Source organism: Oryzias melastigma, unplaced genomic scaffold (genome assembly GCF_002922805.2).
Source record: "Oryzias melastigma strain HK-1 unplaced genomic scaffold, ASM292280v2 sc00529, whole genome shotgun sequence".
In the NCBI taxonomy this organism is placed as follows: Eukaryota; Metazoa; Chordata; class Actinopteri; order Beloniformes; family Adrianichthyidae; genus Oryzias; species Oryzias melastigma.
Genome location: NW_023417123.1, coordinates 1 through 13,701, shown reverse-complemented (window position 1 = coordinate 13,701; position 13,701 = coordinate 1). Strand labels below are relative to the sequence as shown.

Sequence of the window (13,701 nt, the reverse complement as noted above, 5' to 3'; positions counted from 1 at the left end):
CTTTGAGAAGTGAAACACGTCAGAAGGCATCGTAGCATGCTACAGTACCACTGACCGGGGACAGACTAAAAACCCGATGTCCCCAAGAGCAGAGTTGGTTGCAGCACCTGAGTTACCTCAGGCTGAAGTTACTCCGTTGTTGGAGCCTGTGAGACGCTACCCAGTGAGAAAAACTAAACCACCTGCAAGATACTGTGATTAGACATTGACAGTGGACAGTAAAAAAAAAAGAGAGTTTTTGGGTTTGTTTAATGTAGGTCACTGTTGTTAAAAGAAGTACAAAAAAATGTTTGACTCTGTATTTGTTTTTGTTTAGAGTAAGTTGAGGTAACTTCGTAACCCCAATCTCATTAAGTGGGGAGGAGATGTTATGTGTTACAACTGTAATTATGTTGGCGACCACAAGGGGGCGCTTGGTTGTCCGGGACTGTGCTGTAATACTGCAATGTGAGCAGAAGAAGAAATGACGCTGAATGAATGGAAGCTGAATAAATCGACGCTGAGATCCAAGTCCGCCTGATGTCTTTTATTGCAGCACCAAGAAGGCCACAAACACAACAGGTTTGATACTTTTAGATGGTGTTTTTTCCTGATTCTATTGAACTTTATTTCTTGTTCTTGGAACTCTTCTCTTTCTTTTCTCAAAGGTCTTGCCTTTCGTCATGCCACAGTTGTAAATCAGAATGATGTTCTTCATCTGTCCTGTCTGGATAAAGAAAGGTTCCATTAAACAAACATTTCTGGATTTATCGTCAGATAAAAACTGTCCTGTGAAGTGTCTGTTCATCAGCTGCTGTGCTTCATCCTTGGATCAGAGCTTCATCTGCTTCACCAGAAGAACAGAGATGTCCTCAGAGGACAGTGAAGGTCAGAGCAGCAGATCATGTGATGCATCAGAACTCTCCAGAGAAACGTGTCAGTCTGTTTGTTCAAGATGAAACTGCTCAGAAATGGGTTTTTCCTCAGGAAGTAGATCCCAGAGTTCAGGATGAACAGACAATATTTGAGCTCTTATTGTTTCTGTTCCATAAATCCAGCTGCACCACATGGACGACTTTTTCTAAATGCAGCCTCAGGCTGTTCTTTGATTCTACCAGCAAGGAAAACAACCTTATTTTATTCAGATGCTAGAAACCTTTAAATCATAGTAGGAACATATACACACTGTTGTTACAGCAAAGACTTTTTAAACTTGTTTTATCCTGGAGAGCTGCTGGAACTGAATCACACATGGAGGACTAAAACATTTATTCTGCTTATTTATGTGTTTGAATTGATTCAAATACAAAACTAATCATTATTTTATTAGATATTAGATTTATGAACTCCTTATTTTAATATATATATATATAACTATGTCTAGTTAGATCTGAATATTGTCAATGTGTTTTAGTTATTAATCTTTTGAAAAATTAAAAAAATCTTTCTTTTTTGTATTAAAACCTAAAATATATTCATTTTTTAAATTAAAATGTCATAACACGTGTCTGATTTGGTTGGAATTATTTTTTTTCTTTCAGTGTTTTTTTCTTCTCAGCACCACAGAAAAGAGAAAACATCCAAAAAAGCCCAATAAATAATAATTAAAAGAACTCAATCTTGTTCTGCTCGGTAAATGAATTCTTCTTTTATTATTGTTGCCATATCATGTGTGGGATTCTGTTCAAAAGCATATTCTAAGGTTTGTTCTAGTTCTAAATCCACCTTCCTCATTAGAACCAATAGGACTGCAGGAACACTTAGACCTCATCAAGATGGCGGCGCGTTGAGACGTCAGCTCCAATAGGGGGCGACAAGCGACGCGGCGTCTATCAATGTCTATGGGAGTTACCACCAGACAACTGAGCTCCTATTGGCCATTCAGAAGCAGCTTTGGACTGAAAAGCAACTTTCCAAAGCTGAAGCTGAAACAAGCAGCTTCACACGGATCCACTCTGATGGAAATGCTGTTTTGGTTGTTTTGAACAGTTTCTTGTAGTAGTTTTCTATGGTGGCCAAGACCAGACAAACAAGAAACTCTGTAACTACAAAGAAATGATGTTCCAAACAACAGAAACACTAGAAATAGTACTGGGTGATATGGAGTCTTTAATATCACCATAGAGTTTGTTCAGATTGTGTGATAATGATATACGTAACCATAGAAACCAAAGAACTCTATTGGTCAAAGGTGAACACTCTGTGGTGGCCTGAAACAACCAAGTTTGTTTTCTCCTTCTCACCAGAAAACCAGCCAAAAACAAAAGTGCGGCAGGCCGTTTCCGGCTTCCGTAGTGTGCAGAAGTGGAGCGGACAAAATCAATTCCCATCTTCACTCTTCATGTGTTTTCAGCTCGTGCTCCTGTTCTTTAGTCTTCTTCTCCCAGCGGTGCACGGGTAAAAACATCCCATAATCCACTTCATCATTCAGGCTTTTCTGTTTGAGGGTTTTTCTGTTTGTAGCTTTGATTTTATTAGAATCATTTCTTTGATCTTGTAGCTTTTGGTTTTTGTTTCAGAGTTCCTTTGTTGATTTTCTGCGATGGCAGATTTTGTTCATGTGTTTTTCTGATGATGGAGGACAGACATGAAAGAATTGAATATTTAAACTGCGTTTCTGAGAGTTTCTGTATTCAAATCCTGTTGGATCAGAAGCAGATGAAAACAGGCGGTTTGAAGTGGGCGGGACCAGAAGCTCCATGCTCCGCCCCATTCTGATCATCCACTAACAGACAAATGGATCCATGAACGTCTTTGTTTTCCTCGTCTGAGCTGAATCTGGATCAGAACTGTACAACTGGATAGAAACCAGATTACTCTGCTTTTTTATGCTACGCTAATGTTAGCTTGGGGATGGGAGGTGCTACAAGCTAGCTAGTTACCTTCACTTTGGTCAAGAGGATCCTGCCAACAATAGAAAGATCTCTTTGAAGCCTCATATTCATGACATCTTTGTTTTCATTCTCAAGGAAAAATGTTGTTTTGGTCTAGAATTGATGTCCTTGGTTAGACTGATACCTAAATATGTAACTGCATCTTTAACAGGGATACTCTGGATGTGTTTAGACATTTGAATACTTCATCATTCACATTTGACAAAGTTCAGATGTAATCCAGAAGCATTTGAGAATGATTTCATTGTTCTTAAATCAAGGTCAATTGGATTTTGATCTTTAAGAATAATGCAGTATCATCTCCAAGCTGGGTTACTTTGATTTCCTTTAGAAATATGGATAAACCTAGTAAATTTGGGCCATTTGAATCCTTAGTAAAGACTGTAGAGCTTCCATTCTCATCTTTTCTTTGGCTTTTTTGAGGGTTTTACTGCATTCAATTGCTGTTGACCTGACTTTAAATTGAAAGAATTTCCATTTTTGCTCAGCACTCATCTTTTTATTTCCAAATATATGTTTTGCTTCTTGTCTAATTCCATTTTCAAAGGATTTGTCCTGAAGTCATTTATTATTCTATTTCCAGTATCCTCTTTAATTGTTGTTAGTTTGGTGTTTGGAGTCATTTAGTTGAATAGATACCATTTTAGGATCAGAAAAAGGAGCATAACAGTGTAAATATTGGTTAGATATTACAAACAATTCCAAGATGTCGACCAAAAATCTGTTCTTGACTGGAGAGTTTTAGGAGAGTTACTGCAGGTAAACTCTCTGCTACTTGGATTGAAAAAGCGCCATGCATCGTTAAGGGAAAGTTTATCAATGAAAAAGGAAGTCAATTGAATTGATCAATCCATCAATCAATTGAATTGATCAATCCATCAATCAATTGATTATGGAACACACAACTTCAAAAACTATGAACAAAATAATAAATCTGCACCAACTTACCTAGCTTTAGGGAGAAAGCTCGAGAACAAAAACGTACCAAAAGTTTGACATGCCCTCTTAAAGGTAAACTCTAAGCCAACAAATGACTTCAAGAAGGAATATTTCTTCATTTCTAACAGTTCCATTTCTTTGATGAGTCTTTAAGAGTTTCAGCTGAAACTCTTTCCATGGATTATGGCGTCCTGTCCTCGCCACGTCGCCTTCTTTCCTTCTTTCCCAGCTTTATCCACCAGCGGCCAAATCTTGCTCCTGTTCTGTCTTTCATGAAAGGTCAGATCTTCAGTGATTCTAAGCTTCTTCTCCTTCAAAACTGCAGCATCCTTTGAAGCCCTCCAGATCTTCTGCCTGAAGACACATATTTTTCTGAATTCCCAGGAGAGCAGATATGACGTCACTAGAACCCTTTACAACGCATTGAACTCCACAAAACACACAATACATTTCAAAGACATTCTGACATATATGAACTGGGATGATAAAAAGTAGAAACAGTATCAATGTGTTACTCCTCCAGTCTAAATGTTCCATTCAGAAGTGTAGAGGAAGAAAAAGAACTCCCAGATTTGAAGGTTTTATGATTTCTGTCAATTTATGAGGATCTTCAAAAGATGAACACACCCAAGAAATGGAACACTGGAACAATTTGTGCTTTTTGTTTGGATGAATAATTCTAGATCTTATTTTTTCTCCTATTTTTGTTAGAGCTTAAGTCATATTTTCCTTCTCTGAATATTCTGGTTATTCTTCCTTGGAATTCTTTCCTTTTGCTTCCCATGTTCCCATGACCTTTTGTCATTTTTTCTTGTTGAAAGATTTCATTAGTCACTGATTTTTAAATAATGTTTACTACTGTGATTTGTCATTTCATATGATGTTCAATAAAGTTCTTTGAAGATAAAAAACTCCTCAAAACGCTCCCAACCATATATTTAACCCAATGAGAGGCATTAAGTTCTAACTCAAATGGAATTCTAAAATAGAAAAATGATCCACAAAACTTTCAAACTTTTATTACCAAGCCCTGTTGGCCTGGAAACTCATTTCTAAAGACATTTTCTCCAACATCTTGTTTGATTTGGAATAACAGTGATGTACAATCCAAACAGAAATCTCTTTTTTTCTAGATGGTATGAAAATGATTTGATTCTGATAAGACAACTTTTCAGTTCTCATGGACATCTTCTGATACATGAAGAATTTCTTTCCAAATTCAGTTTTCCTGTTCCACCAAAGAATCTGCAATAGTTGATGTCATTCCAACCAGTCTACTCCAACTCTTTAAAGGGATTTGGAAACCATCAGTGAAGAACTCAGACTATTGTTTTGGCTGATGTGGATATTTGGGTTCATTCAGTTTCTAAGAAGCAAAGAAGAAATCTTTTCCAGAACACAACTTTACCTGCTGGGAGATTTTACTGGGACTAGAAATGAGATGACATCAACTGGACTTCTGTTTGGACTATTGGTGACAAATACTGTTGAAATAACAAAGTCAAAGAGGTGTCTTTTAGAATATTGCATTGGATATATCCTGCTAAAAAACTTGAAGTAGATTTGTTGTTGATATGGATCAAAGAGGAAATAATTGATGAATTTGATTGGCTGACGTCAGACAGGTGTGCTTCAGCCAGAAGGAGAAAGGTTTTTAACAGGAAATGAAGTCAAAGAAGTCAAATCTGTATCAGTAATGTCAATAATCAAAGAATCAATGAATTGCTAAAGTGATCAGAGTGAAAGACTTTCATTTGTCTGTGTCGTACAGAGAAACAACAGCCTGCTTAGCATGTTAAGCTCTATCTGGGGTCACACATCTCAGTAGCTTGAAGTGCTAGAAGTAGCTCCTCAGGTTCTAGACTTTCTTTGACATGCTGTTCCTCAATGATTTAGGGTTTATTTGAAGGAACCAGGGGGACGGATTTGGGGATCCACTCCAGAAATGTTGTGTCTGATCAATGATTCCCTCAATCCTTGATTGGTCCAGATCTCTTCATCAAATGTAGATGAAAGAAGAAAGTGATGATCTAGAAAAGAATCTGTTTGTTTCTCCAGATCCTGGAGCTGCTGAACATCTGAATCCAACTGATGTTTCAGATCAACACTCCAAGTTAGAATGAGAAAAGTGCAGTTCTCCATCAGTCGACCGGGGGAGCTGCAGCACAATAACTGTCCACTTGATGCTGAGAGAGACAGTGGAGCTGATCTCAGATCAGTTCATGCTGCAGCTCTGACACTCATCTCCACTTCCTCTGATTCCTCCATCACTCTGCTCTCCACCTCCAGGAACAACATCTCTGCAGACCAGCTGATGATGATGATGATGATGATGATGATGATGATGATCCTCTTTGATCCAAAAGGAGGAACATCAGAACCTGCAGAGAGAAATCAGAAGTCCAGAGATGAAGTGTTGTCTCTATCTGATTGTGGTGTGTCAGTCAGTGATGCAGCACAGCAGCAGAAAGAGCAGCAGGAGCTTCAGTTCTGTTCAGAGCAGCAGCTTCCTGTCATCTTCACCTGTTGGAGCTTCTGCTGCTTTGATTGGCTGACTGTTGTCCTGAAGCCTGTCATCATTCTCCTCAGAGCTTCACTGAGAAGCTGCAGCTTCACAGGAAACTCTGCATCTTTGCTCTCAGACTAACTTTAGGACCAAACATCTGGAAGCAGCTGGACTGACTCCAACCCTCTACTGACCTCAGAGTCTGCAGTTTGAAGTTTGGACTCTTCACCAGATCCTGGAGCTGCTCAACATCTGAAGACTGAAGGAAGTTGAACATCAGGTCCAGTTCTGTCAGGTGGGACGGGTTGGACTTCACAGCTGAGACCAGAGCATCACAGCTGATCTTTGACAAACTGCAGAACCACAACCTGAATCCAGAAGAAAGAGTTTCATTTAAAGACAAAGTTCCTGTTTTTCATCCTTCAGTTCTTCTAAAGATTTTGATGTTCAAATTCTCTTTATTGGACATATTTCCATCTGAAATGAGCTCAAACGTATCAAAAATCCTGACATGGTGGTAAAAACAAACATCAATGAATGATGACGTGAGCACTGGGGTTTAGAAAGAGAAAATGACTTCTCCATCAGCATTGACATGGTCCAAAACTCTTTCTACAGCCACATTTGGGAGAACTCCTCTAGCCTTTCAGTCACTTTCAAATAAACATACTCCACGAGTAACCTTGATCTTAAAGAACTAAAACATCTGTTGAACATCAACACATCCCTCAGAGATTGGATGATTACGTCTAGTGATCCAGATTGGAACTTTAGCTGTAGCAAACAGGAAGTTTAACAGCTGATTTTTGTTCTTGTTTCATTTGTAAATACAGGCCCGTACACAAAGAGAGGAAGAGAAAACACCTCTCACAACCCAACACACCATTAGTTCAAATATTGAACAGAGAACCCAAGCGGTAGCACTGCACAAACAAGTGTGTCAGAGTTTCAGTCTGATTCCAAAAGTCACAGCGTGCTGATCGTGTTGATCAAACCTTGGATCTGTTTGTGGCTACACATCCATGCACAATCCTCCATGGAGATCAGCTGATCCAAAGAGATCAGAGCTCAAGAAGATCAGAACGTTTGGAAAAAGTCTAAAGATGTGAAGCAACAGCAGCAGATCACAAATAGGATTTAAAGCTTTGATTTCCAAATGTCAGATTCAATTGTATTTCTTCATCTTGAATCCTAAATTAGAAAAGACATTTTCAAATGATCACATTGTAAACTGAATTGTTCATTGAGACTTGAACATCACTTTGAATTATGGGTAAAAAAAACTTCCATGGGAAAATCTTGATCAGATTTGAATGGATGGACACAAAATCAAGAGAACAAAGAAAGTTTCAACCTCCTGCAGAGATTTTACAGAGGATGAAGATTGAAGAAAACAAAGTTGCTGAGTCATGAAAACTTGTCAAAGAGACATTGAAGAATTTTCCTCAGCAAAGCTAAAATCATTCTCTGAAGTCTCTGTTTGATCAGTTTGTCAGTAAAAAGTTCTTTTCTAAACCTGAACTGAGTTCTTCCAGAAAGACTCACTGATGGACTGAAAGTGAAGCAGCAGAGACTGGAGCTGCAAACAGATCTGACCTGTTTCTGGTGCAGACAATTCTTGTCAATGTGCTGTACAAACTAAAGTCCTAAAAACAATTCCTCTAAAACAAACATGTGAACCACAGAGGAAGAGCAGCCTTCAGCCACGGTCAGGAAACCAAGCAGAAAGATTCAACAGGAAGTTATTGATGCTTCAGGTCGAATGACAGAGTTTGATGATGGAGGAATGGTTGCTTTTCTCTGTTTTGGTTTCAGCTGTTCTTCAAATGATCATCTTCTCTATTCAAATGTTAAATATCACACAGTTTGACGTGTTGTGCTGTTACACCAGTGAATGTTTCTGCTTTTACTGAATCAAACTCTTCCTTCCTACCACCAGAAAAGCATCTTTTCTGTTTCTTGAAACTCTTGTTGTTGATTTTCCTGTGTGTCAAACAGCTGCAGCTGCAGCACTGTCCCGCTCTGACATGCACAGAGGTTTGGAGTTTAAAGTGAAACCAAGAGAAAACCAAGATTTGTCTTCTTAAAATGAAAATGAGGAGCTCTGATCACGTCAGAGGGTTGATTCTAGTCTGTTCATTTCTATAGGAGACACATAGAAGCATGGAGATCTGCTGATACGATGTTCACTCAATCTAAGGTTTGTTGTTGACCTTTCTGCACATCCCATCAGGGTCTCCACAGTGAAAGCTGAGAGTTTGACCCCGGATGTCCTTCCTGACACAAGCCTGTATTTGGATCTGGAGACCGGCACAGGGAGACCCAGACTTGGACCTCCTTGTGGTTCCATAGTTAGACAGCAGCATGAAGAGTCTTGACTAAGGACTCACAGTGGATTAAGATAATTGTGGACTCTAGGAAGAGAAGCAGGTTTGCTGCTCTCCAGTCCTACAACCAACTGATCCATGCAGCTGCTGACATCAGTTATTGAAGGTTTCAGAGGATTTATTCCAGAATGATATTCCTGTCCATTTTCATCCACATGGATGTTCCAAAAGTGAGCTTTTGAAAGTTTCCAGAGTCATGGAGAGTGTGGAACAGAAGTGAAGAAGAGAGCAGCAGGTTGGAATGTCAGGTGTGATAGAAGAGTTTCATCTGAAATGAAAGGAAAGGTGTAGAAAAGTGTGGAGAGAGCAGCCATGTTGTTCAGTCTAGAGACACTAGTGATGGTCATGCTGGAAAGCAGCCATTCTAAGAATCTCTGTCTGGTAGAGAGTCCAAAGAGTCCACTCTCAAATGATGGCAGTTGATGCTTTACTTTGATGGATGTTTTTACCTGCTGGTTCACACCTGATGGGATTTGGAATCATCCATACATCAATGCTATAGACCAGGGGCCCCAAACTACGGCCCTCCTCCACATTTGGCCCGGCTCCCCAAACATTATTATTGAGGCATCATTTTTTTCTTTTGGTCAATCTGGTGGATGGAGACCCACATAGAACGTGACTTTTGATTCCACCCTTATGCAGTCTGAGGAGAGAATATTTCTTGGTTTAATGGTGTAAATGCTGTAATTTTAGTGAGTCACACATTCAAAGTTGACCTGATCATTCCAGAGAGAACACACTTCCTTTGTTTAGATGACCTACTGCTGTTTGTTACCAGTCTTTTCAGGAAATCCATTAGGATTACTTGGTATTTGGATCCACAGAGGCAGACTGAATCCACACCAGAAAGATCCCATCATGGAGCTGTGAGGTCTTGGATGTTCCTCTATCAACACAAACTCTTCATACATGTGGCCCAAAAGATTCTGGGACTTTAGTTTGGATTTGGGAGGATTTTCATTCAAAAACATGTTGATTGGTTTGTTGACAAATCTTATTCTGCTTGTTTTTATAAAATGACAACTAAAACTTTCATTCTATGTAGTAAAAACAGTTTGTTCAACATTTTTGGGGTTTACACAGCAAAATGAATCCCTTTTTTCCAGATGGAATTTCCTGTTTTTGAAAGATTTTATGTCTTGTGTGAATACTCATTCATTCATTCATTTTCTTGACCGCTTCTTCCCTTTCAGGGTCGCGGGGGTGCCGGAGCCTATCCCGGCTACTGAAGGGCGAAGGCGGGGTACACCCTGGACAGGTCTCCAGTCTGTCGCAGGGCCTCAATCACACACACATCCACTCTCACATTCACACCTAGGGGCAATTTAGAGTCACCAATGAACCTATGAAGCATGTTTTTGGACGGTGGGAGGAAGCCGGAGTCCCCGGTGAAAACCCACGCATGCACGGGGAGAACATGCAAACTCCACACAGAAAGGTCCCAGATCCCCCAGCCAGGATTCAAACCGGGGCCTTCTCGCTGTGAGGCAAGAGCACTAACCACTGCACCACCATGCAGATTGGTTACGGCAGCCATGCCAGCGGAGGCAGTGTGTGAATATAACATAAAAAATGACTAAATAAAGGTAGTGTCACACAGGAGAGGTTGTGTTGATTAAAATGAGACCAAATAAGAAAGCAATAAAAAATACAATGTAAACATGCACACATTAAAATGACAACAGCTTGAAACTAATTACACACAAATCTTTAAAAAATGAAGCACAGATCAGCTCTTACACACACAACACTTCAGTTACCCACAATTCCATGGTGAGACTTATTCCACGTCTCACTGATTTATCTGTAAGTGATGCGTTTAAATGCTGCTAGAATGCTCGTTCATCAGAGTTTTCTTATTCGCCGTTTTAAACTCAGATTATAATTAATATTCGGTAAACTTGACATTTTTCCTCTTTCTTAAAAAGATTTTCCTGATAATTCATATAAAAAGTCTAAATAAGCTTTTTAAAAACACTTATCCTTTAAAAATAAAAGTATTCTTTTATTAATTTTAGCTTTTTAAAAATGATTTTTAAATGCCTCAATGAACTGGCACTCAAGCCTCTAAGGACCTTTATCTTTAAATTAGAGACTTGCAGCAGGTCAACCAGAGCAGTCTCTAATGGGAATTGTAAAATCTCTTTCTGCAAAACAAGCTTTGCGCTGTCTGCCCTTTCAGTGAAAGGTACAAGACGTTGGAACTCACTCCACTGATTTGAAGTCTGCGTCCAGTTTTAGCCTTTTTAAAAAATTAGCAAAGTCTTGGTTTTATCAGCAGCAGTGCTGTCCTCATGTTGTAACAGGTTGATTTGATGTGTGTTTTTTATTCCTTTGATTTGTCCCTGTATCTTTTAAACTGGTTTATGTAATCTTTTAACAATGACGTTTTGTTTTATTTCCTGTATTTTACTCTCATTTATACATATCTGTAATTTGTAAAACAGACAAACAAAAAAATCTCAGCTAAGGACAAATGCTGCAAACTAGCCATGGCTAAAAGCATTATGATATGGGCATGGGACTGCTATTAACAGTATGTCTATGTTTTTATATCTGTCCTTACTCAATAAATAAATTCAACTCAATTCAATTTTCCAGAAAATAACACTTCCTGTCTGCAGCCCCGCCCCTGACAGTTCCTCTGACACCGGGTTCTGTCCCAAGTTCTGATCATCAGTAGGAAAGCAGGCGGTAGCGGCCCGCTTAGATCTGTGGGTGTTTAGAAGGGTCCGGTACCGCCTGCTTTCTGACTGATGATCAGAACTCAGGACAGAACCCGGTGTCAGAGGAACTGACAGTATTTATTACTATGCTGCAATTATGTTGAGTACTTCCCTTTTTGCCCTACCATTGTACAGTTTCATATTATTATTTCTGTTAAATACGTTATATTCTACTTTTATTCTACTTATTTATTTTGTTCCTATTTTTAATTTCTTTTCTATATTTTTATTGTGCTGTGCATTGCTGCTGGTGGACCCCCACAATTTAACTGTTCCTGACAGTTACAATAAAAGTCTTTGAATCTTTGAATTTATTACCTTAAATTATATGTAATTATGGTGAAGACACATTAGTATTAATTGATCATTTTATTTCAATGATGGAAAGGGTGTAAAATCACATATTGTGTTTTAAATTAATCTAAAAAAGATTTAAAAGAAAATGAAAAGATATATTTGTGTTAAAATAGTTATATATCATAAATGACCAAATATATTGATTATTGCATTGTTTACCATACTGCAGTACTGTTGGTATCATGAATCACACCGTATCAGGAGTGACTCTGAGATTCTCAGCACTAATACTGACACAATATAACGTTTTCACAGATGATACCCAGATATTGGGCTGACATTCACATTCTCTTTGAGCTTTTATCTTCCATAAGTTTCATGTCAGAGAACCGTCTCCATTCTGAAGTTCATTAAAACAGGCTGGAGCATGCTCAGTCAGGACCACTTGGAGGATTAATGCTCATGTCAACAGAAACATAAATTCTTATGTCCATTGACTGTGACAAAGTAACAAATAAGGTTGAAGAAACTAGTTCACTTCTTATGTGGAGACTTATGCTGTAGATTCTGGAGTTATTATGATGTTTTTACAAATGTTCAAATAAATTACAATTCATCTTTTCATTCACATTTTCATCCAGGGAAATATTTCTGTTAAACAAGTTTTTATGATAATTATTTGTTTGTTATTTATGATCCCTTCCACATACATTCTAAATGTCAAAAATGGGCCGGTCTTGATCATTAAACTCCCGGGCTGAAAAGTTGTCCCACTCCACCCCTGAAACGCAGTGTGTTCAAAATACTTGGATGATGATGACGTCATCACTCTCATAATCAGCACGTGTTTGAACATGAAGGAAACCTTCAGAAAACATATTTCTATCATCCTATTGCTGCGCCGCATTCAGCCTGTCCGTGCACGTGAGCGCCAGAGCGCCGCTGTGCACGCGTGCCAGCTGAGAGGACCAAACTGTCCCTTGGATGTTCAGTGTTGATGGACTAAGTAAGTTTTTGTTCCTGTGTGTTTTTCTGTGAGCCGTTTTGTTCTGTTTAGTTAGTAATGTGCAGCTAAATGACTGCTAGACAACGAGCATGGAGATGTGCACGTGGGCGTGCACGAGTTCTGTATGTTTTTTTGTGTAATTTATTTACAAAATGAGTTTGTATTTGTGTTTCTTTACAAGTGTGGCGTCAAGGCAGGTCCCCCTCCAGATTGGGTTCCAGACATTGTTAATTTGTTTAGTAAACTAATATTTTGTCCCAAAAAGGATATAAAGAAGATGGATGATCATAATAGACTTCATTATGGGTCTTTTGGGAGTTTATTGTCATATTTGTATTTTTACCTACAAATTCTTTGAAAAACAACAACAGTGTTTGTGTTAAAAAACAACCCTTATTTGACTAATTTAGGATGAAAACTTGATTTAGATAGATAGATAGATAGATAGATAGATAGATAGATAGATAGATAGATAGATAGATAGATAGATAGATAGACCTTTATTGTCATTATCACAAGGACAATGAAATTGCAGCAACCGTTTCAGTGCAAGTGGAATAAAAAATACAGAACATAATATAAAATACGATATAAAGTATAAAAAATATGTAGAAAATATACACAATGAACTGTGCCATATAAGACTATGAGGATATATGTACATTATGGATGTGCAAAAAAGCGAGCATTTAAATAACCAGATTTACATATGCATATGTACATAAGCAGTATATAAATATATGAACATAAACTGTACAGTGTGAAGAGCAGTTATCCGTGTGAGTTGGAGTTTAGCATAGATACTGCTTTTGAAAAGAAGCCATTTTTCAGTCTGTTTGTTTTTCTTTTGATGCTTCTGTAACGCCTTCCAGAGGGCATGAGGGCAAACAAGTCCGATCCGGGGTGTGAACTGTCCTTTATGATGTTTTGAGCTCTGCTGAGGCAGCGTGCAGAGTAGATGTCA

General features: G+C 38.5%; 1 long non-coding RNA gene across 1 annotated transcript; it reads right to left on the bottom strand.

The window, feature by feature from the left end:
- Positions 1–4,811: 4,811 nt before the first annotated feature.
- Positions 4,812–7,198, bottom strand: LOC118598429. The gene is made up of 2 exons (XR_004947516.1): positions 6,513–7,198; positions 4,812–6,193 (listed from the first exon to the last, which is right to left on the bottom strand). It is a non-coding gene; the product is annotated as an uncharacterized LOC118598429 (long non-coding RNA).
- Positions 7,199–13,701: the final 6,503 nt, after the last annotated feature.